Raw genomic sequence first — 23,232 nt, 5'->3', positions numbered from 1 at the left:
AAATCACCTTAGTGCTCCCTACATGTTCAAGCACCTAGCAATGCCCTTGACCTAGCGTAACCCTCGTGACAACCCAATAAAGTGACTTAGAAAGGGTAGAAGTCTTGTTTGGAGTCACACAACTGGTAAAAGTGGTGAATACAGGATACAAACTAATGTCTGCCTGATTTTATAGCCAGAACTTCTAATCCAGCTGTCCCCGACCTTTTTGGCATCAGGAACCAGTTTTGTGAAATACAATTTATCTAGGGGTGGGATGAGGTGGGGGGAGGGATGGTTCCAAGCTGATCTAAGTGCATAACATTTATTGTGCATTTTATTTCTATTATTGTTACATTGTAATATATAATGAAATGATTATATAACTCATCATTTAAAAAAAAAAAAAGAAAGAAAGAGGCGCTGATAGAAGTAGTAAAAAAATTATAGACCAGGCTCGGTGGTTCAGCCTGTAATCCCAGCACTTTGGGAGGCTGAGGAGAGTGGATTGCCTGAGCCCACGGGTTCGAGACCAGCCCGGGCAACTTGGTGAAACCTTGTTTCTACGATTAAAAAAAAATTAGCCGGGTGTGGTAGCGCACACCTGTAGTTCTGGCTACTTGGAAGCCTGAGGCTGCAGGATCACTGGAGCCGAGCAGGTTGATGCTGGGGTGGCCATGAGTGTACCACCGCACTCCAGCCTGGGTGACAGAATGAGACTCCACCTCAAAAAAAATTATGGACCAGCAGCTACTGCTCTGACAGGAAGTGGAGCTTGGCTGTCTCTCGCCTCCTGCTGTGGCCCGGTTCCTAACTGGCCTGTGGCCTAGGGTGGAAGAGGTGGAGGGGAGGGTGCAGGGGCGGGCAGAGGGAGGGTTGGGGACCCCTGCTCTAACCCACTGCATCAGAGGTTCTCAGTTTTTTTTGTTTTTTAGGCATACACTTTCAGACTATTTGACAGCACACTTAAGGGATTTTAAGATTTGAAATGATGTTACCCAAGGGGGAAGAAAAAAAAAAAAACTATTACCACTATTACATTTTAACAAGTTGTCAGAGAGACAACTACTACGGTGTTTATTTGGTAGCCTTTCCTTTCTCTGTTTCTGTTTAAATGGAATGATTTTTAGCTGAGATCACATTCTCATTTTAGACTCTTGAAACAAACTTCATGTATTTTTCAGGAACAGTTCTTTGACATTGACTTGGCTTTTTGCCAGATCATTGCTTCTCTCTGGCACTGAGTAGCCCCTTACTGGGGATTGAGTCCCTACTGAGTCCCAACTGGATTCGGTGTTGCCTGAGCTACTCTGTTTAATAACAACGACAGCACGAACTAGTACTTACTGAGCACTTATTACATGCTGGTCACAATAATGATGTTTAAAAGGACCTATGTTGGAAGGATTTGAGAATAGTTCTGCCTGTGATCAGTTTTATAAAATAAGATTTAACACTTTCCAATGGACTTTTGCTTATGTTTACATCCAGATTGTGCCAGGCACTATGCTATATTATTTCATTATTATACATTATTTCATTTCATCCTAGCTAGCACCAGCTCAGTGAAGTGTTATTTTATCCTCATTCTGCAGAGGAGGAAATTGAAGCTTAGATCAGTCAGTCAACTGCTCAACTTGGGAAGAGGAAAGGGTGCCTTATCCATCTGCTGCGCTCTCCAGCTACAATACATGCTTGTTTTCCTTGGAGTCTCATCTATTCTTGCCATATCTGAGTAGATGCACATTGCAACTTTGTGGAAGAATAAATGCAGATCCTGAGTCTGCACTGTAAAAACAATTATCACCGATTGACCCAGTAACTCTTCACCATGAAGATTTTTTTGCACCCCATTATTTCCCAGCACTGCACTCTGGGTTTTACTGGGCAGAAAGTTACAGTAAATTTCTGGGCAGGCTCATGTGTATATGGTCAACTGGGACCTTGGGTGACTCTTTGCAGAGCTGAGGGCCAGCTGAGGGGCAGATCCTTGGCCTTCTTGGCCTCTTCCAGCCTCTAGCTAAGTTCTCTGTCATTGCTGATCTCCCTGGTATGAATGAGGAATCCAGTGAAAGAGATGTCCAATTGAGCACGCCAGAGACCTCACATTCTTGGATTTGGATGCACCCATCTCCCATTTCCCACTCAAATTCAAAAAGAACTATTTTATTTATAGGTATTGATTTATTTTTTTTAAATAGAGACAAGGTCTCACTATGTTGCCTAGGCTGGTGTCAAACTTAGACTCCTGGCCTCAAGCAATCCTCCTGCCTCAGCCTTCTAACTGAGATTATAGGTATGAGCCACTGCATCTAGACCCCAAATTTAATTATTGACCTATCAGCTATGAGAGATATTTAACCAGGATTTCTTCTGGCAGGAATGTTGAAGTAGAAAAATGAGTAGGTGGGGGAGAGAAAGAGGCACACAGACCTGTAATTCTCCCTGTCTGAGCACCTGTAGTAAAGACACCACAGTTTCTATTGAGAGAGTCATGGATCTAGTCAAAGGGGTGAATCACTTCAGTGAAGTGGTGTTGAGATCTGTCAGCCAAGAATCAGGCAAGAGACCAGAGGTACTCTGAAGCTCATACTGGGTTGAAATCCATCCAGCCATCTGGGCTGGGGTGTGGGCCCCAGGAGTCCAGAATCATGGGGAAGATGGGCAGCTTCATGGATATCTCCTTAATGGATGTCTAAAAGGGCCTCTCCTCCCACCAAGAGAATCTAAGCTTAGAAGAGGGCTCCAAAGTCTTGTCTGGAGGTGTTGGGCTCCCAAGAATTGTAGCTTGGACTCTTTCAGACAAGGAAGCATCAGGATCTGTTCCACAGGCCCTGACTTGTCTCCTCTCTCTCTCTCTCTCTCTGCTAATCACCAGCATTTCAGAGGCTCCTGGGTTGGGGTCATAAACCCAGTGGAGGACACCTTGGTCCTCAGAATGAGAGGGTGGGATGACTCCCTCCAGGGATGAGCTGATTCCTCTTTGAAAGTGGGGAATAGGGAGACCCATCTTTCTAAGATGGGCACTCCAATTTGACGGACCTCTGTATATGTGGGATGGCTTCCCCTGGCTGGATGTCTGCAAGTAGGGCTCTCTGTTCTTTTCCAGCCCCGAAGCAGGAAGAAGAGCTGATCCTTCATTGGGGAGGATCACGTTGGGACTGGTGAGCCCTCTTGCTATGACGGCGAGCTCTGAGCTTAGCTGTGACACCAGGACCCATTCACGGGGACCTAAATGGGCCCAGATGTGAGTGAATGTCAAGGAGTCCAGGTTGGATGCCCAGCTTCCCTGAAAAGTTCAGACAAGGGTCATCGCTGCTATTTCATCACCTTGGCACCCCCAAGTAGCCACTTGCATTGGAGCAGATGGAGAAGAAGACCTTTCATTGGGACGTATTTCCCTAAAAACATGTTATGGAGAAAGGTGCTGTGGTAGATGGAATTCTTCCAGCCTGATTTGACAATGTGCTTCAAGTAAGGAAGTGTTTCTCGATTCGTGCACAGATGCCTTTTGGTCATGTGTTCCTCTCCATATGGAAGGTGAATTGAATCCTACCCAGGTAGGAGTGTGGGGCACTCTTGGACACAGTCCTGCTGGGGTCCCCTCATCCTTAATGGGCTCCAATCCGAGAAGGCTCTCCTCTTACATTTTTTGCTTGCTGCTGCATCTGGGGCCCAGTTCATCAGAACTCAGCTTTCCAAGTCAAGGACAAAACCTGCCTGGCCACCTGCACAGCCCCTTGTGTTTGCCTGGAACTGGCTCTAGTGGTCCAGGAAGAGCCACACCCTAGCTGCAGGCTTTGGCCTCAGGGTCTCAGTGATTACTCCTACCTTTGTGGCATCACTGCTGGTGTGGTTTGGAGGATGTGTTCTGGAAGATGGACATTGGAGAATTAACTTGTAGGGCCCTCCTGCTGCCACATTCTGTTCCTTTAGTGATTGGAAATGCAATGGTGCTCAGAATATTGCCATCACTGGGGATGGCCACCATCTGGGTGTTGGGAAGGTTGGGTAGTTAATAACCTTGACCCCGCCCCAGCAGGAAACTTGCAAGGGTCAGATCTGCCACCTCCTTGTAGCACTGCACCCAACCAGGATCCTAATGAGCCAGGAATCTCCTATGCATCTGTCACTGTCTCATCTGGAACATTCTGAACAAGAAAGGGCAGCCACCATCTTCTGGGAATCAGTGGCCAGTGGGGGCTGGTTTTCATCATGAATCTGTGCTTTTATTCTCCATTGAAAACCGTAAGAATGGACTTTGTTTTTCTGAGTTGGTGTCTCACTCTATCTTCCAGGTTGGAATGTTCATGGCCACCTCAGCCTCGACCTGCTGGGCTCAGGCAATCCTCCTGCCTCAGGCTTCCAAGTAGCTGGAACTACAGGCATGCACCACTACTGGCTAATTTTTTGATTTATTGTAGACACAAGGTCTTGTCAAATTGCCCAGGCTGGTCTCAAACCCCCAGACTCAGACAATCCTCTCACCTCTGCTTCCCAAAGTGCTGGGATTACAGGAATGAGCCACCAAGTCCATCTAGAATGGACTTTCTAGACACCTCCTGCTACTGCCACTGGTGGAGTAGGGCTCTGAGCTCCAACCTCCTCCAACCTATGGGACAAGCCAGGGTCCAGGAGAATGACTTGTTCAATGGAAACCAGTCCAGTTGTGTCCTCTGGTAGTGGGAGATAAATAGGGGTCTCAGGAGGGCAAGGAGTTCTGAGCATGAGGCTGGGGACCTAACCTGCTTCATGTTTTTAATACTATTTGTGTAAGTAAAGAATGTCAGTATTCTCTTGCTTGCAAGTTTAGAAGTTGTATTAGACAGGATTCTCAGGAGAAACAGAACTGATAGGTTAGACATACGTATGCAAGAGGGAATTCATTATGGGAATTGGATCACATGATTAAGAGGCTGAGAAGTCCCATAATATGCTGTCTGCAAGTTGGAGACCCAGGAACGCTGGCAATGGCATTCAGTCTGCACCTGAAGGCCTAGGAACCAGGGGATCTGATAGTGTAGCTCCCAATCTGAGGTCAAAGGCCTGAGAATGGTGGGAATTGGAGAGTAGTGCTGGTGTAAGTCCCAGAGTCTGAACCCGGGAACCAGGAGCTCTGATATCTGAGGGCAGTAGATGGTGTCCTGGCTCGAGGAGAGAGCACATTTGCCCTTTCTCCATATTTTTATTCTATCCAGGCCCTTAATGGATTGGATGATGTCCACCTACACTGACAAGATCGGATCTTCTTTACTCAGTCTACTGATTCAAATGCTAATGTCTTACAGAAATACCCTCAGAGAGGGTATTTTGAGTGGTGTTTTACCGGCTATCTTGGCACCCCTTAGTCCAGTCAAGTTGACACAATTAATCATCACAAAAGTAGATTAACTCAACAAACCAAGATGAAGAAGTAAATGTATTGGTTCATTGAATTCATGGAAAGGCTTGCTTCAAGAAGCAGGCAGAATTAGAGGGGTGAGAAGGAAGTAGCTCCTGTAAGAGATGAAAATGGAAGAAACCAGTCTCAGGCCTAATGTGCCTCTGACACTTTGGAAAAGAGAGCTGGGCACAGAATCATGCAGGTAAAGCCTCAGACCACAAGGCTCAAAGTCTCAGCCAATCCAACAGGGAGCACTGGAGCAGAGGTGGCCTGTTAGACGAGTTCCACTTTGGGCAGAAGTTGCCAGGCCTCGAGCTCTGCCATGTTCCATCTTTGGCTGAGGACTTCCTGGGAGAAGCATGGCCTAGGCCCATGAACGAGGTAGACCCTGAAGGCACTGACACCTGCAGGCTGTCCTCTCATTGTTCTACTCACAGCTGAGTGGCACTGGATTTGTTAGGAAAACCCAAGGGCACATCCCCATAGTAGCCACAGAAAGGCAGGGATACAGTTTGGCTTCAGGAATGCCAAGAATCTATGGCTTATCTGATCCCAAGATCCCCTCCATCTCTCATCTCTCTATTTCTCTGGGGTCAGCTCCATTCTCCCTCACTGAAGACCAGCCTCATTCACATAAGAAATGTGGCCCATGAACGCTTCTGTGTTTTACTTTTTATAGCTTTGGCTACTCAAAAGAGTCTGACTCACATACTCTCTGGTCCAAAGTTCAAAATCCTGGGAAAGGGCTCCAACTGGCCCAGTTTGGGTTGGGTTTCCACTCCTAGACCAATCAACTGGTGCTAGAGGGCAGGTCCATGCAGGAACACAGCAACTGTTTCTTGGCCACATTGGTGAAGCAGGAAGAATAAGGGGTGCTTTTCCCCCAAAGAACAGCAGCACTGAATACATAAAAATTAGGTGTCTATTCCATGTGGTCTACATATCTTTTCTCCATTTCCTCACTCCAACTTACCCTCAATCACTTGCAACCTAATTTTTGCCCCCATCACTCTACTGAAGCAGCTTTCTAAGTGACCCCAATGATTTCATAGTTAATAAATCTGATTATCTTCTAGAACTCTCAATATAGCAGTTGTTAACATAGGACTGATTTTAGTGATAATACTGCCCACTGCAGTAGATACTTGGACTTGTCTGTCCAGCCTGGGAGCCAGTGACCACCCTTTCACTAGGGAACTCCCATTTTCCCCATAAACAGGGACAGGGCAGGATACATAGTACAACTATGTGTTCCCATTCCCTTGATAACAGCTGACCAAACCTGGGGTAAACTCAACCTTGCTTAGCCAATCAGATTCTCTCTCTCAGGAATCTGGAATTGAGGGAGTCGAGCAGTCATTTGAATGACTGCACCAGTAACTGCTCAGTGTGGAAGCTGCAGAAAGGCCACTCTCACCACGGTCCATGAGTGAAGAAGCAGGAAGGCTGGTCTGCAAAGAAGAAGGAAGGAAGAGAAGCAGGGGAGAAAACTGCCCATGTGGGGAATAACCTGCTGTTTGGGTTGTACCAGCAGAGCAAAAACTGAAGAGAGGTCATCCAGAGGGAGCATCACTCTTATCAGGGAGCAGAGAGACCACACATGGCCCCACACAGGAAGCAAGTGATCTAGAAAAACTTACCCGTGAGAGAAAAAGCCAACATTCCAGCAGCATCCTGCCACACAGAGGATACCTGTGTCGGGTGACAGTGACACTGGTCAAACAGGAGGTTTTCTCCTCCCCTCCTCCCTGTCAGGCCCAGGGTGTGAGGAAGAGGAGTGGGAGAACAAGATGGAGACCACTGAGACCTTGGCCTTTTCTGATGAGATGTTTTCTCATCTGAACAGATGCATAGATCAGCCCCCACAGCGATAGGAGAGAAGCTTCAAAGTGGGTAAGATATTGAAGTTTGTAGTTAGATAAGACTGGGCTTTTTAATAACTGAAAATAAGACACTTGAAACACCCAAGATATATTAAGCGCCATCTAACATATGGTGGGTTGTCAGCAAAGATGACTGAAACTTCTCTGGTTCCTGTAGGTAGCATGTGACCTTGCCTGACTTGGTGGCTGTTCTCACCAAAGATTTCATAAGGCCCACCTCTTGAACCTTGCTGGGCCTTGTGACTTGATTTGATCAAGAAAATATGGCAGAAGTGACACTGCATGAGTGCTGGAACAAAGGCCATATCCCCTTGGAATACAGAACTGCTATATCAGAAGCCCAGGCCAACCTCCCAGAGGTAGAGAGAGAGGCCCAGCCTGTGGCTAGTATCAAGCACAGACATGAGAATGGAGCCATTTTGGACCATCCAGATCTAGTCGAACACAAGAGCCACAAGATGACCACCCCTGCATGAAGGACCCCAGGTGAGACCAAAAACCACTCTGCTGAGCCCACTCAAACTGTTAATCTGCAGAACTGTAAGCAGATAAAGGGTTGTTGTTTTAGGCTGCTCAATTTTGAAGTGATTTGTTACACAACAATAGAAAACTAATCCAGTAGGGAAGGTAGGTCTGACAGAATGGGTTTGACTGTGATGATGGAAAAAGAAAAAAAAGTTTCTTCTTGATTGCCACCTACCAAGTTCAGCTTTTAATTAACCAGTTACATTTGCAAAAGACAGATCTCCATAGCAATCCTAGATAGATACTAGATTCCTCCCTCCCCCTGCAGGCGTTCTCGAGTACCTAAGCACCCACTTGATTTAAAATGGATAATCCATGTTTCTGGGACTCTCCCCTTGACCCATTCAGCAATGTTTCCCTTAGGAGTTCACCTCACAGAGCTGTGGGAAGCAAAAAAGACCACTCTCTAAGGCCTGATAGGTGGTAACTAGCATGGGCTCCCAGAAGACTGCTCCTCAGGGCTGAAGAGAAGCCATGACCTTGACTGGAAATAGAAGTGGGGGCGAGGGGTGAGCTATCTCTGCTTTGTTTCCTTCCTGAAACAGCAAAATCAGACAGAAGTTTGTGCAGGCTGCGCCGCTGCAGCTGCAAAATGAAAAGCGTCTTATTAGAATGCTTTGCACAGACGGCGGGCGGCGGGGGGCGGAGGGGCGTGTAGTTCAGAGCAGCTATCAGAGTGCAAAGAGCCCGGGCTTCTGTTTCTGACCCAGGTGCCCTCCTGGGTGTGTCACTCAGCCTCCAGGGCCAGCCAGGCAGGGTGCATCTGTCTGGTTGAGGGGGCGAGGATGGAAGGCTCCTTTGGGGTACCTATGAGTCTTATCTGACCCCATATCCTTGGTATACCTTTGTTGTGGGTGTTAATATCCCACTGTCCCCAGCCTGCTGAGTAGGAAGGGGGATACAGAGCCGGGGCAGGGGTTTCTCTGTCCCCACAGGCTCTTCCTGTGCCAGGGGTAGCCCAGGTGCATGGTTACAAGGATAACCGGAACCTGCTAGTAGGGCCTGTCCTGCTCTTCCTCTCCCTCTCACCTTTCAGTCCCCCTGGGAGCCACTCTCCTCCAGGCCTCAGTTCTCTCATGTCAGATGAGAGCAGAGATGTTTAAACCAGTTTGGGGGACTATGAGGACCCTTGGAGGGAGCTGGGGAGGTATGCCCAAGTACTATGAAATTATATGCACACTATTATTTATATGCGTGTTACTCTGAAGGGAGCTTTATTCTATCTATCTATCTATCTATCTATCTATCTATCTATCTATCTATCTATCTATCTATCTATGTTTGAATTGGGGTTTTACTCTGTCACCCAGGTTGGAGTGTAGTAGCGCAAACACAGCTCACCATAGCCTCGACCTTCTGGACTCAGGCAATCCTTCTGCTTCAGTCCCCAGAATAGCTGAGACTACAAGGCATGAGACTACACTACGCCTGGCTAATTTTTAAATTTTGTTTTAGAGACAATATCTCGCTATGTTGCCTAGGCTGGTCTTGAACTCCTAAGCTCCAACAATCCTCCCGCCTTGGCCTCCCAAAGAGCTGGGAATACAGGTATGAGCCACTGTGCCTGATTGAAAGAAGCTTTAAACGTCTTAACAAAGTGCTTGATGGTTAACAAAAAGTTAGGAGCCACTGATCTATAAAATTAGTGTTGGCCCCACCAACACTAATATTTCTATTTTTCCTTTCTGTACCCTTCCCCAAGTTGTGGCACTCTCCTCTCTTCTCAGTCTGTGTAGCTATCATCTCATCTAATACATATATACTGTGGGCTTCCACAGAGGGTTTGCAGTAATGACCAACAAATGTGGGTATATTAAAATGAGGCTGGGGAATGAGGGAGGGGGACATAAAGTATATTGAAAGGAGGGACTCAAAAAAACTTAGAATAAACTTAGTTCACATTTTGCCTCAGCATAGCCATTTTTGCTTAGACTGACTGACATGCTTTGAATTTAGCACAGGTTAGACATAGATAGATAAATTTCCAATAGGCAGGTTTTAGGAAGCATTTAGACATTTTACTGCAGGCCAAGCTGGCAGCCTACCCCACTCCTCAGCAAATCTCCATCAGATGCAAGACAAGGACAACCCAACCATTCAATTCATGGTTTAGCATGATAATCTCTAAGAAACTTTTAGGTTCCTTGTCAAAGGTGGAAGATCAAAGATCACCCCTTAGCTGGCCAAAGTCATAGAAATGATAATAAGACCACCTTTTGCTAAGGAGCTTATGGATTGGAAATGTCTGACAGGTCTCTTGCAGGAAAAAAAACTCCTCCCCTTGTCTCCTCCCATCTAGCCCACCTCCATGGCAGCAATCACGTGACTAACCCTCCCATCTGTCTGCTATCCATCACCTGTCGTCAGTATATGTGCTTACCTTCCCCTTCCTGATGACATGGAGCAGACCACCACCCAATCACCTTAATGACCTTCCTCCATCAAAGGGAAGTGTTAAAAGCATTCAAACGTGAGCAACCAGCAACCAGTAGCCATTGCTTTGTTGAGCTGTGGTGTAGCCATGTGCTTTTTGAGCTATGGCCAGCCCATGCTTACTTAAGCTTTGGCCCCCTCCCCTACCTTAGACAGGTGACTCTCCTTTCTCTCTCTCTCCCTCTCTCTCTCTCTCTCTGTTTTTATTTTTTTATTTTAATTTAATTTTTTTTTTTTTGAGTTGGAGTCTCACTCTGTCGTCCAGACTGGAGTGCAGTGGCCACTCCCGGCCACCGCAGCCTCGCCTGCTGGGGTCTGGCTATCCTTCCGCCTCAGCCTTCCGAGTAACTGGAATTACAGGCATGCACTACCACGCCCGGCTGATTTTTTGATTTATTGTAGAGATGAGGTATCACTGCCCAGGCAGCTCTCGAACCCACGGGCTCAGGCAATCCACTCACCTCAGCCTCCCAAAGGCGCGGGATTTCAGGCTGAGCCACTGAGCCCGGCTTAATTTTTTTTTTAGTTGGAGTCTCACTCTGTCACCCAGCCTGGAGTACAGTGGCTGCTCCTGGCCACGGCAGCCTCGACCTGCTGGGCTCTGGCGATCCTTCCGTCTCAGCCGTCCAAGTAACTGGAACTACAGGCGTGCGCTACCACGCCCAGCTAATTCTTGATTTATTGTAGAGATGAGGTCTCACCAAGTTGCCCAGGCGGGTCTCGAACCCACAGGCTCAGACAATCCACTCACCTCAGCCTCCCAAGATGCGGGATTACAGGCTGAGCCACCGAGGCCGGCTCTCTTAGTTTTTAATTAAACTAGATTTTTTAATCTAACTTCTGTGCAATTCTTTGCATCTTTCTCGCACCACCTGATTGCACACCAGACACCCACACCCCCAGCAGGCCTGATCTAACATTCCAGAGGCCCCTCTGGGAGTGCGATCTAACATTTTTGGAGATCCCACCAAGGTCTGCTCTCTCTCTCTCTCTCTCTCTCTCTCTCACATTCTCCTCTCCCACCGAGATCTAACATACGTGAAATAGACCAGATATCTAACTCATATAATTGCATTTGAGCAGTAAATTTAGCTTTAAGCATCCTGGCTGCCAAGTGAAAAGAAAAAATGTATTGTTGAATGTATTAGATCTCTGGGATTTGAATTTTGTTGTCACTATCTCTGGGCCCAAAGCTATAACTCTGAAAAGATGATTTTTAGACAGTAAGATTACCTAGCAGGGGAGAGATTTTGAGACAGGTAATGAAAGGTACCTATAGAAACCTAGAAGAAACTTAGCTTGTTCTTTAGTCTTTTTGCCTCAGCTTAACCATTAGAAAGCGTTCAGATATTCTACTGCAAAACAAGCAGCAGCCTATCCCATCCCCGTTGGCAAAACTCCTTCAGATGCAAGATCAGGACAACCCAACCATTCATGGTTTAGCATAATAATCTCTAGTAAGCTTTTAGGTTCCTTGTCAAGACCGAGGGCCTCTGTGAACTACATGACACAGATAAGCCCCACCATGGCAGCAATCATGTGACTAACCCACCCATCTGCCTGCTGTCCATCACCTGATGTCAGTACCTGAGCTTACCTGCCCTTTTGTAAAGACCTAGAGCAGACCACCACCCAATCACCTTAATGATCTTCCCCCATCTGGGGAAATAGTTAAAAGGACTCAACCACAAGCAACCAGTGGCCATTGCCTTGCTAGAGTCTGGTGTGGCCATATGCTCTTTTAAGCCATGGCTGTTGCCATGCTTCCTGGCTTTGGTCCCCCTCCCCCACCTTGGGGAGGTGAATCTTCTCTCTTCCTTCGCTTTCTCTCTCTAATTTACTTTTAAATAAACTTTTCTTTTTCTTAACCTCTTTGTGCGCAATTCTTTGCATCTACTCGGATGTCTGGGTTGCCAGCGTGCACCTCCGACTTGCCAGCCCCAGCAGAGCTGCACACCTCGCCTCACTTCTCCTCTCCACCCTCACCCCGTCCGTCCGTACCCTAACAGGTAAGACTTGTAAAAGCTCTTTTTTCAACTGTGCAATTAAATAAACATGTCGTGAGGACTCGAATGTGCTGGATCCTGGGAATACAAAGACAGGAATACATGACTTTTGCCCTCAAAGTGCTCTCAGGGGCCTGGACAGATGAGGCTCCGACTTCATCATCTGTCACTTCTGCCATATTTTCTTAATCAAATCAAGTCACAAGGCCCAGCAAGTTTGAGAGGTGTGCCTTGACAAATCTTTGGTGGGAACAGCAGCCAAATCACATGGCAAAGTCACATGCCTCCTACAGGGACTGGAGACGTTTCAGTCATCTTTGTTGACAATTCACCATATGTTAGGTGGATCTTAATATATCTTGGGTGTTTAAATTGTCTCATTTGCAGTTATTAAAAAGCCCAGGCTTCATAAACCTCCATTTTCTTACCTATGAAATAAGGGTAGCAATCCCCATACCAAAGGGTATTTAGGAGAATTAAGTAGGAGCCTCGGTCACAGGAAGCACTCAGCATGTTTTAGACATACTTAGACACAGCCAACAACTGCTGGTGACATCTGATAAAGTAGGAAACAACAGCACAACCTTGAGAGCTTAAATGAGGAGGTCCTATGTGAGGTCATAGGAAAAGGTCACCTCCAGGAGGCAGCCTCTTTCTGGGCTTGAAAAACAGGTAGGATTCAAGGGGGAAATCAAGGCAGGTGGGCACTTCCTGATAGGAAAACCAAGGGAGGCAAGGAGAGGAGGTGAAAAAGACCATAGCATGCTTGGGAGACAAGAACAAGATCCCTTGGCATTAAAGCAGTGTTTGCACCCAGGAGATTTGGAAAATAAGTTGAAAAAGTTTGTTGGGGCCAACTGCAGACAGCCTCGAGTTAGAACAAACATTGCGCGCTGGCTAGGGGGGCGCCGTGCTCCGTGCCAGGGAAGCGTGCCACCCCCAGAGGGAGACAGACACATCCTTAGCATAAGGAGACACAATGTGGCAACCACTAAGGAGTCTGGATATTCAGATGAACAGAAATTTCCAAGCTGGGGTGTAACAAGCCTAACAGTGGGAGGATTAGTTGGAAAGCAGGAGTTGGGGAAGAGAAACTGTAGGCAAGAGACGGGATAGGGGAAGGTACAAATAGTCCAGGCTGTCCACAGACTGGGCTTGGGTGGATGACACTTGGGGGGGGCAGGTACAGCGTGGGGAGCAGATGTCTGAAAAGGACAAGCATGTTTTGAGACAAGAGACAAGGTCCGTCGTCTGAAGGGCATGGATCCTGAGGACATAGCCACTCTGGAGAGAGCCTTGTCCACCAAAAATACAGCTCTTCTGGGGAGAAGTCGAGGGGGGGCAAAGGGCAAGACCCAGAGGGTCTCCTGAAAAGCCCCCAGCGAAAACTCGAGGGATGAAATCCCAGTGGAAGCAAGGGGCACTGGGCCCACAGGAATCCTCTCTTGCTGGGCTGGAAGGGAGCCCCGGGCCTGGCTTCTGTAGAGCCTGAAATAGAATCCAATTTGCGATGCCCCTAATGATGTTATGTAATGACATTACATAAGCCCATTACATAAATCAAAGTCCTGCTATTGACCAAGAACGTCCCCAGCCCCGAGGCTGACCTAATCGCAGGCCTGAAGGTTCTGTCCTCTGTTGGGCAAATGGATGAATCTGTCTCCTAAGGCCTTCTGTCACACCCCCAAGACCACAACGTCTCTGTCTTTAGGGTTCTTGGGACCTCCTCCATTGCTGCTTCTCTACCGCCTAAGGTCTCAACAGGACACTCCCCCAGCCTAGGCCCAGATGGGCTCCCAGGAAAGAAAGGACCGGATGCCACTCATTCACAACAAAGCAGGACTCTGGTCATGCGCCCTCTTCTGAGGATCTTATATTCCCCTATGACTGTGAAAGATGAGATTTGTCTCTATTTAAAAAGACGTTTGCCCCCCCCCATACCCTCTGTGGTGGGGGAAAGAGAAGGTCTCCCCCAGGCCCCTGGAATTCACAACTACAAGGAAGGTTCTTGAGTTCCAGGGGCAGAAAAAGCTTTCACTGTTGGAGACCAGCATGTCCTCTGAATACGCCCACTGAACTGCCTACTTAGGTCCACTCACTTCTCTCCCTCAGAGCCCTCCCCACCCTCAATCACCTCTCTGACCCCTGCGCCCTTCCCCTGCTCCCCTTCGCACCCTCTTATCTCCCAGAGGCACCATCACCCCCATGAGGCTGTCTCCTTTCCTTCATCTCACGTCTCCTCACAGGTAAACCCTAGCATGCCTGTGAGCACAAACACACACACACAATTCACAGAAACACCAAACAAAATAGTCACCTTTGATTGGAAAAAAACTCATTTATCGGTTGCTCCTGCAGTATCCTCAAAGTCAACTGTGTACTGCCATGTCAAAGTTGTTTTACTATGATGGAAGTAAGAAAACATAAATTTAAAAATGACTTATAGAATAAAGTCACATGAAGCAAATTTTTTATTATATCTTTTTTTTTAAGTTTGCTAAATGCCACGTTTATTGTGCAAACAAGGCTCAGAAATGTACAAACACAACCTGTGGCAGAGAAGCCTCTGGCAGCTGCCTTCACAGCAGCAGTGAAGCAGCCTCTCCAGGAATCTCTGCTCCTGCAGGGTCGGCGAGGGGGTGTTCTACCTGGCAGCGCGTTCCCTGCTCTAGTCTCTGAGGACCAGTGGGGCCCTCATGTATACTGCCACCTCCTTGCCGCCCAGGGCCTCCATGATCCAGCAGAGCTAGCTGGAAGCCAGTCCCAGGCCTGCGGCTGGTGAGGATCAGGCCAACTGACACACAGTTCTGGGAGTAGCTGTAGTGACTTCCATTCATCATCTTGTCTTTAGCAAGTGGGTGTGTTGCAACTTTGCTTCCAAAACCTATTTCATGAGCCAAAAGAGCAGTAGGACCTGTGCAGATGACTGCCGTGAGCCCCTTCCTGCTCTCCTGTTCCTTCAGGAGTTCCTTCACCGCGGCAAACTCAGACAATTCCATGCACCCAGGCTACCTCCTGGAAGAACCACCACGTCATGTGGTCCCTCTTTTTTGTACATCTTCAAGACAGGTATCAGGACAGATGACAATATCATGGCTGCACTGCACCGGGTCATTTCCAGCCAGTACCACAACAGTGACATTAATCCCAGCTCGTCTCATGACATCTACAGGGATGACAGTCTCTGTTTCCTTGGCTCCCTTAGCCAGGATGACCAGAGCTCTTTTGGAAGCTATTTTTGCTTTTCATAAAATGACCTCAACAAGCACAGGGTTGATGAGCTCCAAACCGGGGAGATGTTGCACAGAACGTTCTGGACGCTTTGGCGCCTGCTACTCGGGTGCCCAATTCTCAGGACCTGTTAATGCCAGATTGCCGTGGGGTCCCTTCGCTCCAGGACCCTCCAGGCACAACCTGGGGGCTGGAGGCTTTTTTTCTTTTCTTTTCTTTTTCTGTAGAGATGGTCTCACTCTGTTGCCCAGGTTGGAGCACAGTGGTGTGATCATGACTCCCTGCAGCCTCAAACTCCTAGCCTCAAGTGGTCCTTCCACCTCAGCCTCCTGAGTGCTAGGAATACAGGCATGCCACCACCACACCTGGCTAATTTTTTTTTTTTGAATCGGAGTCTCTGTCACTCAGGTTGGAGGGCAGTGGCACGCTCACAGCTACTGCAGGCTTGACCTGCTGGGCTCAGGCATTTCTTCCAGCTCAGTCTTCCAAGTAGCTGGAACTACAGGCATGTGCCACCACACCTGGCTAATTTTTCTTGATTTATAGTACAGATGAGGTCCCACCAAGTTGCCCAGGTGGACTCAAACCCGTGGGCTCAGGCAATCCTCTTACCTCGGCCTCCTAAAGTGCTGGGATTACAGGCGTGAGCCACTGCACCGTCATTAAGTTTTCAATTAGGGAATTAAAATTTAATTTTTAATTTTTGTAACAGATAGGGTCTTGCTATATTGCCCAGGTTGGTCTCGAACTCCCAGGTTCAAGTGATTCTCCTGCCTCAGTCTCCTAAAGTGCTAGGATTACAGGTATAAATCACCGCCCTTGGCTTCTCTTAGCACCTTTGAATGACCTGATACATCTCCAAAGTGCCACACAGTGCAGTTGCAAGAGCCACCTGGAGGCACAGGTCCACTCCCCGGCCCCTCCCAACACCAAGATCCCCTATTTCAGCCTCTGCTCCTCCAGCTTTGGCACAGTATCTCAGTCAAGGTCCCCATTATGAATTGAGCTGTGCTCCTCCAAAGAGATGTATTGAAGTCCTCCCCCTCCCCCCGGCACACACACAGCCTGTGAACCTGACCTCTTTTAGAAATGTAGAGTAATCAAGGTGAGGTCACTAGGGTGGGCCCTAGTCCAATATGACTGGTGCCCTTATAAGAAGAATAAAGAGACACAGAGACAGGCATACACAGGGTGAAGACAAGGAGAATGTCACGTGAGGATGGAGAATAAAGAGACACAGAGACAGGCATACACAGAGTGAAGACAAGGAGAATGTCACGTGAGGATGGAGACAGGGATTTAAGTCATACGTTTACAAGTCAAGGAATGGCTGGGAGAAGAGGATGGAACAAATCCTTGCCTACAGCCTGCAGAGGGAGCACATCCTGCTATATCTTAATTTCAGAGTCTTTAGCCTCCAGCGCTGTGAGAGAATTCTGTTATTCTGAGCCACACAGTTTGTGGTGCTTTGCTAAGGAGGCCCCACGAAACAAACACAGTGCCTTTGGTAAAGGGGCCACATGGCACAGCCCTCCCCTGGGAGAGTGTGTGCAGGGGGGAGGCAAGCAGGGAATGCAAGGTGGGCTGGATGACTTTCGGGCAATTCGCAAATACCGAGGCTTGGAGTTGGGCTGGGGCTGGGCTCTCTTCCCAGATTCCTACCCACCTGCTCCATGAACACACCCGGAGATTCTGCTACTTGCCCTTCCCACCTTCTTCCCCCTGTTCTCAGAGTCGTACCTGTCTGCACTGCCTCGTCTCCCTGACACATCACCGGCTTGGACACCAGCCACTTTGTCCCAGTGCCTCAATTCAGGATGTCACCATATTCATTTCCTTTGAAAACTAAGCTTCAGGATATAGTCATGTGCTAGCACTGTGGGTGAATGTAACCACGTTGCTTGGCTGGCCAGGAGCCTAGTCTCAAGGAGTTCACAGTCTTGGCAAGTTAATTCACCTCCTCAGAGATGCTCTCCTGACCCTCCAGCTGTAATTCAGTGCTTCTTACTCTTTGGCCCATGATCCTTTGCACATACTTCTCTTACACATTGACCCAATAGATCTGCCCACGAGTCTGCGTCCTGGAGACCCTGAATGTGAGAGTCCTCTCTGCAAGGGAGCTTAAAAACCCCAGCCCTGGCCAGGCTCGGTGGCTCAGCCTGTAATCCCAGCACTTTGGGAGGCCGAGGTGAGTGGATGGCCTGAACCCGCGGGTTCGAGACCCACCAGGGCAACTTGGTGAGACCTCATGTCTAAAAAAGAAAAAAAAAAACCAAGCCCTAGAAAAATGCAAATCAATGGAAACACCACCTCACACCCATTAAGACAGCCCTGTCAAGAAACAGAAACTAACAAGTGTTAGCAAAGATACAGAGTAAATTGAACTCTTGCACCCTGCTGGTGGGAGTGTAAACCAGCACAGCCACTAAGAAATAAAGTGTGGCAGCCTCCCCAAAAATCAAAAGTAGAATTACCATATGATCCCACAATTTGATTTCTGAGTACATACCCCAAAACACTAAAACCAGGAACTCCAACAGATTCATGCACACCATGTTCATAGCAACAGAGTTCACAATAGCCTTAAGGTGGAAACCACCAAGTGCTCACTGACAGACGAGTGGATCAACAAGATGCAGTACAGCCATACAATGGGATGGATGTTCAGCCTTAAAAGGAAGGAAAATTCTGACATAGGCTACAACATGGATGAACCTGGAAAACACCATGCTAAGTGAAATAAGCCAATCGCAAAAGACAAATATTGTATGATTCCACTTATATGAGGTCCCTAGAGATGTCAAATTCACACAGGAAGTAGAGAAAGGTGGTTGCCAGGGGCCGGGGTGGGAGGGAGAATAGAGAATTCGTGTTTAATAGGTGCAGAGTTTCAGCTTTGCAAGATGCGTTAGTCAGGACTGCCCAGAAACAGAGACAAAGGGATGTGTGTGTGTGGATAATACCAGGCCGGGAGTGCCAAAAAATGTATACACATTTTAAGCGCTGTTAAATCTGTATAACTTTTGAAGTTGAATTGAATTATGGTAGCGATGTGCAGTATTACGTTCAAATGAATGCTAGTGTCACCATGCAACAGGCAGTTATATATTGAGTATTATGATTTTAATACTGTTTTCCTTGTTTAAAATGTGTATACATTTCCTGGCATCCCCTGTATATACAGAGATTGGCAAGTCCTAAATGTATAGGATGGCTGGTAGGCTGGAGACCTAGGGGAAGATGCTGCAGTGCAAGTCTGAAGACTGTCTGCTGTCTGAATTCCCTCTTGCTCTGATGAGGGCAATTTTGAGTTCTGCCCAGGCCTTCCACTGATTAGACGAGGCCCACCCACGTGGTACAAGGTGGGCTTTACTCAAAGTCCACCAATTTAAATGCTAATGTCATTTTAAAAAGCACTCTCACATAAACATTCAGAGTAATGTTTGATGACATATTTGGACACCATGGTAGCTGGGACTACAGGGTGTGTCACTGGTAGCACATTCCTTAGTCCCAGCAACTTGGGAGGCTGAGGCAGAAAAATCACCTGAGCCCAAAAAGATCAATGCTATAGTGAACCGTGATTGTGCCACTGCACTGCAGCTTGGGTGACAGAGAAATGGATAGTGGTGATGGTTGTATAACAAAACAGTGTGAATGTACTTAATGCCACTCAACCTCACACTTAAAAAATGGTTAAGATAATAAATTGTGTTATATGTATCTTACCACAATTAAAAATAATATAATCTCTTTTAAAATCACAGGCTCAGGCTGGGCTCGGTGGCTCAGCCTGTAATCCCAGAGCTTTGGGAAGCTGAGGCGAGTGGATTGCCTGAGTCCGTGGGCTTGAGACCTCGTCCCTACAATAAAATAAAAAATAAAGTGCGTGGTAGCGTGCATCTGTAGTTCCGGTTACTCGGAAGGCTGAGGTGGAAGGGTCACTGGAGCTCAGCAGGTTGGCGCTGGGGTGGCCATGAGCCTGCGTGCCACCGCACTCCAGCAGCCTAGGCAGAGAAGTGGGACTCCAAATCAAAAAAAAAAAAAAAAAAAAATAGCACAAGCTCTAGAGTTAGACCCCTGGATTACTTTCATCACATATTGCTGTGGGACTGTGACAAGGTATTAAGACTCTGAGCCTCCTTTGCCTCGTCAGAAAAACTGGACCAAGGACAATGAGGCCCACATAATAGGTTAGTGGTGTTAAAAATAAATGAAGCCAGGTGCAGTGGCTCATGCCTGTACTCCCAGCACTTTGGGAGGTGGAGGCGAGAAGATTACCTGAACTCAGGGGCTTGAGATTAGCCTGAGGAACATGGCAAGACCTCATCTCTACAATAAATTAAAAAATCAGCTGGGCATGGTGGCACATGCCTGTGGTCCCAGCTACTTGGAAGGCTGAGGCGGAAGGATGACCTGAGCCCAGCAGGTCAAGACTGCAGTGGCCGTGACCATGCCACTGCACTCCAGCCTGGGCGACAGAATGAGACTCCAACTCAAAAAAAAAACAAAATTAAATTAAAAGAAATTTGTACAAATTCAGTTAAAAAATTAGTACATGCTCAGTAGGTATTCAATATATTTTAGTCTCTTATTAGTCCCACCATCTAATAATGCCAGACAGCTATAAAATGGGAATAATAATGGTTATTGGGATGATTGGCTGTGTAAACAAACACACATCTGTAAAGAACTCATGTTGGGATTGGGTCTAATGATTCACGTCTATAATCACAGCACTATGGGAGGCCAAGGTGAGAGGGTTGCTTGAGCCCAGGAGTTTGAGACCAGTCTGGGCAACATAGCAAGATGTTGTCTCAACAAAAATGTTTAAAAATCAGCCAGACATGTTGGCATGCACTGTAGCCCCAGCCCTACTTGGGAGGCTGAGATGGAAGGATCACCTGAGTCCAGGAGGTCGAGGCTGTGGTGAGCTGTGATTATACCTGGAAGGAAGACAGTGTGAGAGCCCAACTCAAAAAAAAAAAAAGACTCAGGTTGGAGCCTGGCACACTGGCTCAGCAAGTATTAGATTAACGTGGGCTACCATTTACTAGTGGTAATAATGGTGAACACTTTTTCCATTGCTGCCCCACCGCTTTCTTTGGAGCAACCGACTGAGGAGGATGTCATGCAGACCCAGCTCTGTGGAAGACAGATGAATTCTAATCATCTGATGGCTCAGTGGCTGAGGAACTGAGTGGGGGGCATCGCAGAAGTGGGCTTTCTCTGCATGGATACTGAGCAAGACAACTCCTTTTCATCTCTAACTTAGTGCTACAAATAGCCAACCTCCTGTGACTCCAAGCTACACAGTTAAGACTTAATGACACGTCTTTCTGTCTATCTGTCTTGCATGATTTGTTCAATCCTGACTCCTGTCAAGACTTAACCAAGACCCACCTCTCTCAGAAAACACCCCTGACCACTCCAGTCCATGCCCCACCCTGAAAAATAAGATATAATACCTGGGCTGGGTTCTAGGCATATTGTGAGACCCCAGCTTTCTCTTCCAGCAATAATCTAGGTTTGTGGGTCAAGAACCATGGCTTTTTCTTCTCCAGCGTGTCCCAGAGCTCCCAGCACTCAAGGCTCATGAGTGACCTGTAAGCTTGTCTTACATCTAAACTATAAACTTGGTGAGGGCAAGAGCTTTTGTTCTATTCCCCGCTATGTTTGCACAAGATTGGGTAGATTTTAACACCTAGGCAATCTTTAAGAGTGGAAGACTAAAATGCCAAAGTCTCCTAAGCCTGGGGAACATATGGTGTCTTTCTGACTCACAATTCACAGGTGTTCCCAGCAGATCACTATGACCGGCAGCTCGTTGTTCCACCCCGAGATCGAGCCAGACGGAAGATTCTTGTGTTTTATTAATCATGTGGTAGGCAGGTTTCATTAAAGACTGAATTAAATATCACTTAGTCTAGTGGCCCCCAACCTTTTTGGCATCAGGGACCAGTTTCATGGAAAACAGTTTTTCCATGAAGTAGGGGTTAGGTGGGAGGGATGATGTGGGGATAATTCAAGCACGTAACACTTATTGTGCACTTTATATTATTATTACATAGTAATATATAATGAAATAATTACACAACTCACCATTTTTTAAAAAGGCACAGATAGAAGTGGTAAAAAAAATAGTAAGCGGGCCATGTATGGATTAAAATAAGTGTTGGATTCTGACTTAAAGCCTGCCATCAGATGCAGCTGTGCAACTGAAGTACATGAACTCACTTGCCATTCACTGATAGGGTTTTGATATGATTCTGCAAGCAAATGATTTATTATGGTCTCTCTGCAGTCGAACTTCACTGTTAATGTGCATCTGTATCTTCAGCCGCTTTCCAGCATCACCACCTCAGCTCCACCTTAGACCATCATGCATTAGATTCTCATGAGCAGTACACAACCTAGATCCTTCGAATGTGCAGTTCACAACAGGGTTCAGGTTCCTATGAGAATCTAATGCCCCAGCTGATCTGACAGAAGGCGGAACTCAGGCAGTAATGCAAGCAATGGGGAGCGGCTATAAATACAGATGAAGCTTCTCTCCTCGCCACTCACCTCCTGCTGTGTGGCCCAGTTCCTGACAGGCCACGCGCCAGTATTGGCTTAGTCTACTCACTTCACTTTGCTCTGTCCCCCCTCTGCCAAACACCCTCCTGATGACTGATTTAGTTCCCCTAGCATGGAAAAGGGGAGAAATCTGGGCACCTGAGTATTTTTCAATACAAAGCAATACACTGTCCACGTAGTTTATGTAAAATGTACCACACTGGCTCATTCACTGACCATTTCCTCTCCTCCTCAAATGGAAAAGCCAGCAGCAACTTGGCAACTGAGTGCATGAAGTCACCAGATGCCTGTTCACTGGTGTTCCTGCTCTAAGATGCTGGTTGAACCCTAGGGACAGACTTGGAAGTCCAAGGCAGGCAAGTAACACTGCCTTTTGTTCACCGTGGCTCTGCTCTCTGGACACGTAACCTCTCTCTGGGCAGTGCTGTTCTTTGTCTTTCTCCACCTCCCCCATCAAAATCATCACCAGAAAGGTTGTGGGTTGGGTTTCATTGAAAACTCCCCAAGTCTCAGGTATCTGGATCAGTTGGAGGTTAGATTAAAAAGTATTTACTGTATACAAGTGAGTCCTTTGCTCTTATGTGTAGAGACCATCTGAGTCTAGGGCCACCAAAAATCCTGGAAAATGACAACAATGGAATAGCTGTTTCCCATCTCACACTTTTGAGATGAGGTGAGGTTGGGGTAGAGAACTGAGGGCTCTAATAAAGATTAAGTTGTGAGGAAAGACTTGGGCATCACTAGGTCGACTAAGTTCAGCCTCCATGACCGTTGTTCTTCTTCTTAACTACTGTAACCCAGGGAACTTGTTGGATATTACCATTTTGGTGACAAGTGAATTTTCCCCCATCGCTACCACCTGCAGTAATTCTGCTATTAGGACCAACAGGCAGGGAGTCTGAGACAGTCCCCGGGTCATTGCCACCAGCTCCTCACTGACCCTAGTATTATCCTTATCTAAGCATGTCATTACATTAAACATTAAAAAGATTGGGAACAGTTTCTGTTTGGTATGATAAACAAGTCCCAGAAATAGACGGTGGTGATAGTGACACAACATTGTGAATGTTCTTGATGCCAGTGAATTGCACACTTTAAAATGGGTTAAAATGGTAACTTTCATGTTATGTATTTTTACCGTAATACTTTTTTTTTTTTTTTTTTTTTTGTTGGAGTCTCACTCTGTCGCCCAAACTGGAATGCAATGGCCGCT

General features: G+C 47.0%; 1 pseudogene; it reads right to left on the bottom strand.

Moving 5' to 3' along the window:
* Positions 1-14,877: 14,877 nt before the first annotated feature.
* On the bottom strand, positions 14,878-17,211 carry LOC103268412 (annotated as a pseudogene).
* Positions 17,212-23,232: the final 6,021 nt, after the last annotated feature.

Source organism: Carlito syrichta, unplaced genomic scaffold, assembly GCF_000164805.1.
Source record: "Carlito syrichta isolate Samal-C Ts95f unplaced genomic scaffold, Tarsius_syrichta-2.0.1 Scaffold308825, whole genome shotgun sequence".
In the NCBI taxonomy this organism is placed as follows: Eukaryota; Metazoa; Chordata; class Mammalia; order Primates; family Tarsiidae; genus Carlito; species Carlito syrichta.
The sequence above is the reverse complement of the archived record's forward strand: the minus strand, read 5'-3'. Positions and strand labels throughout refer to the sequence as shown.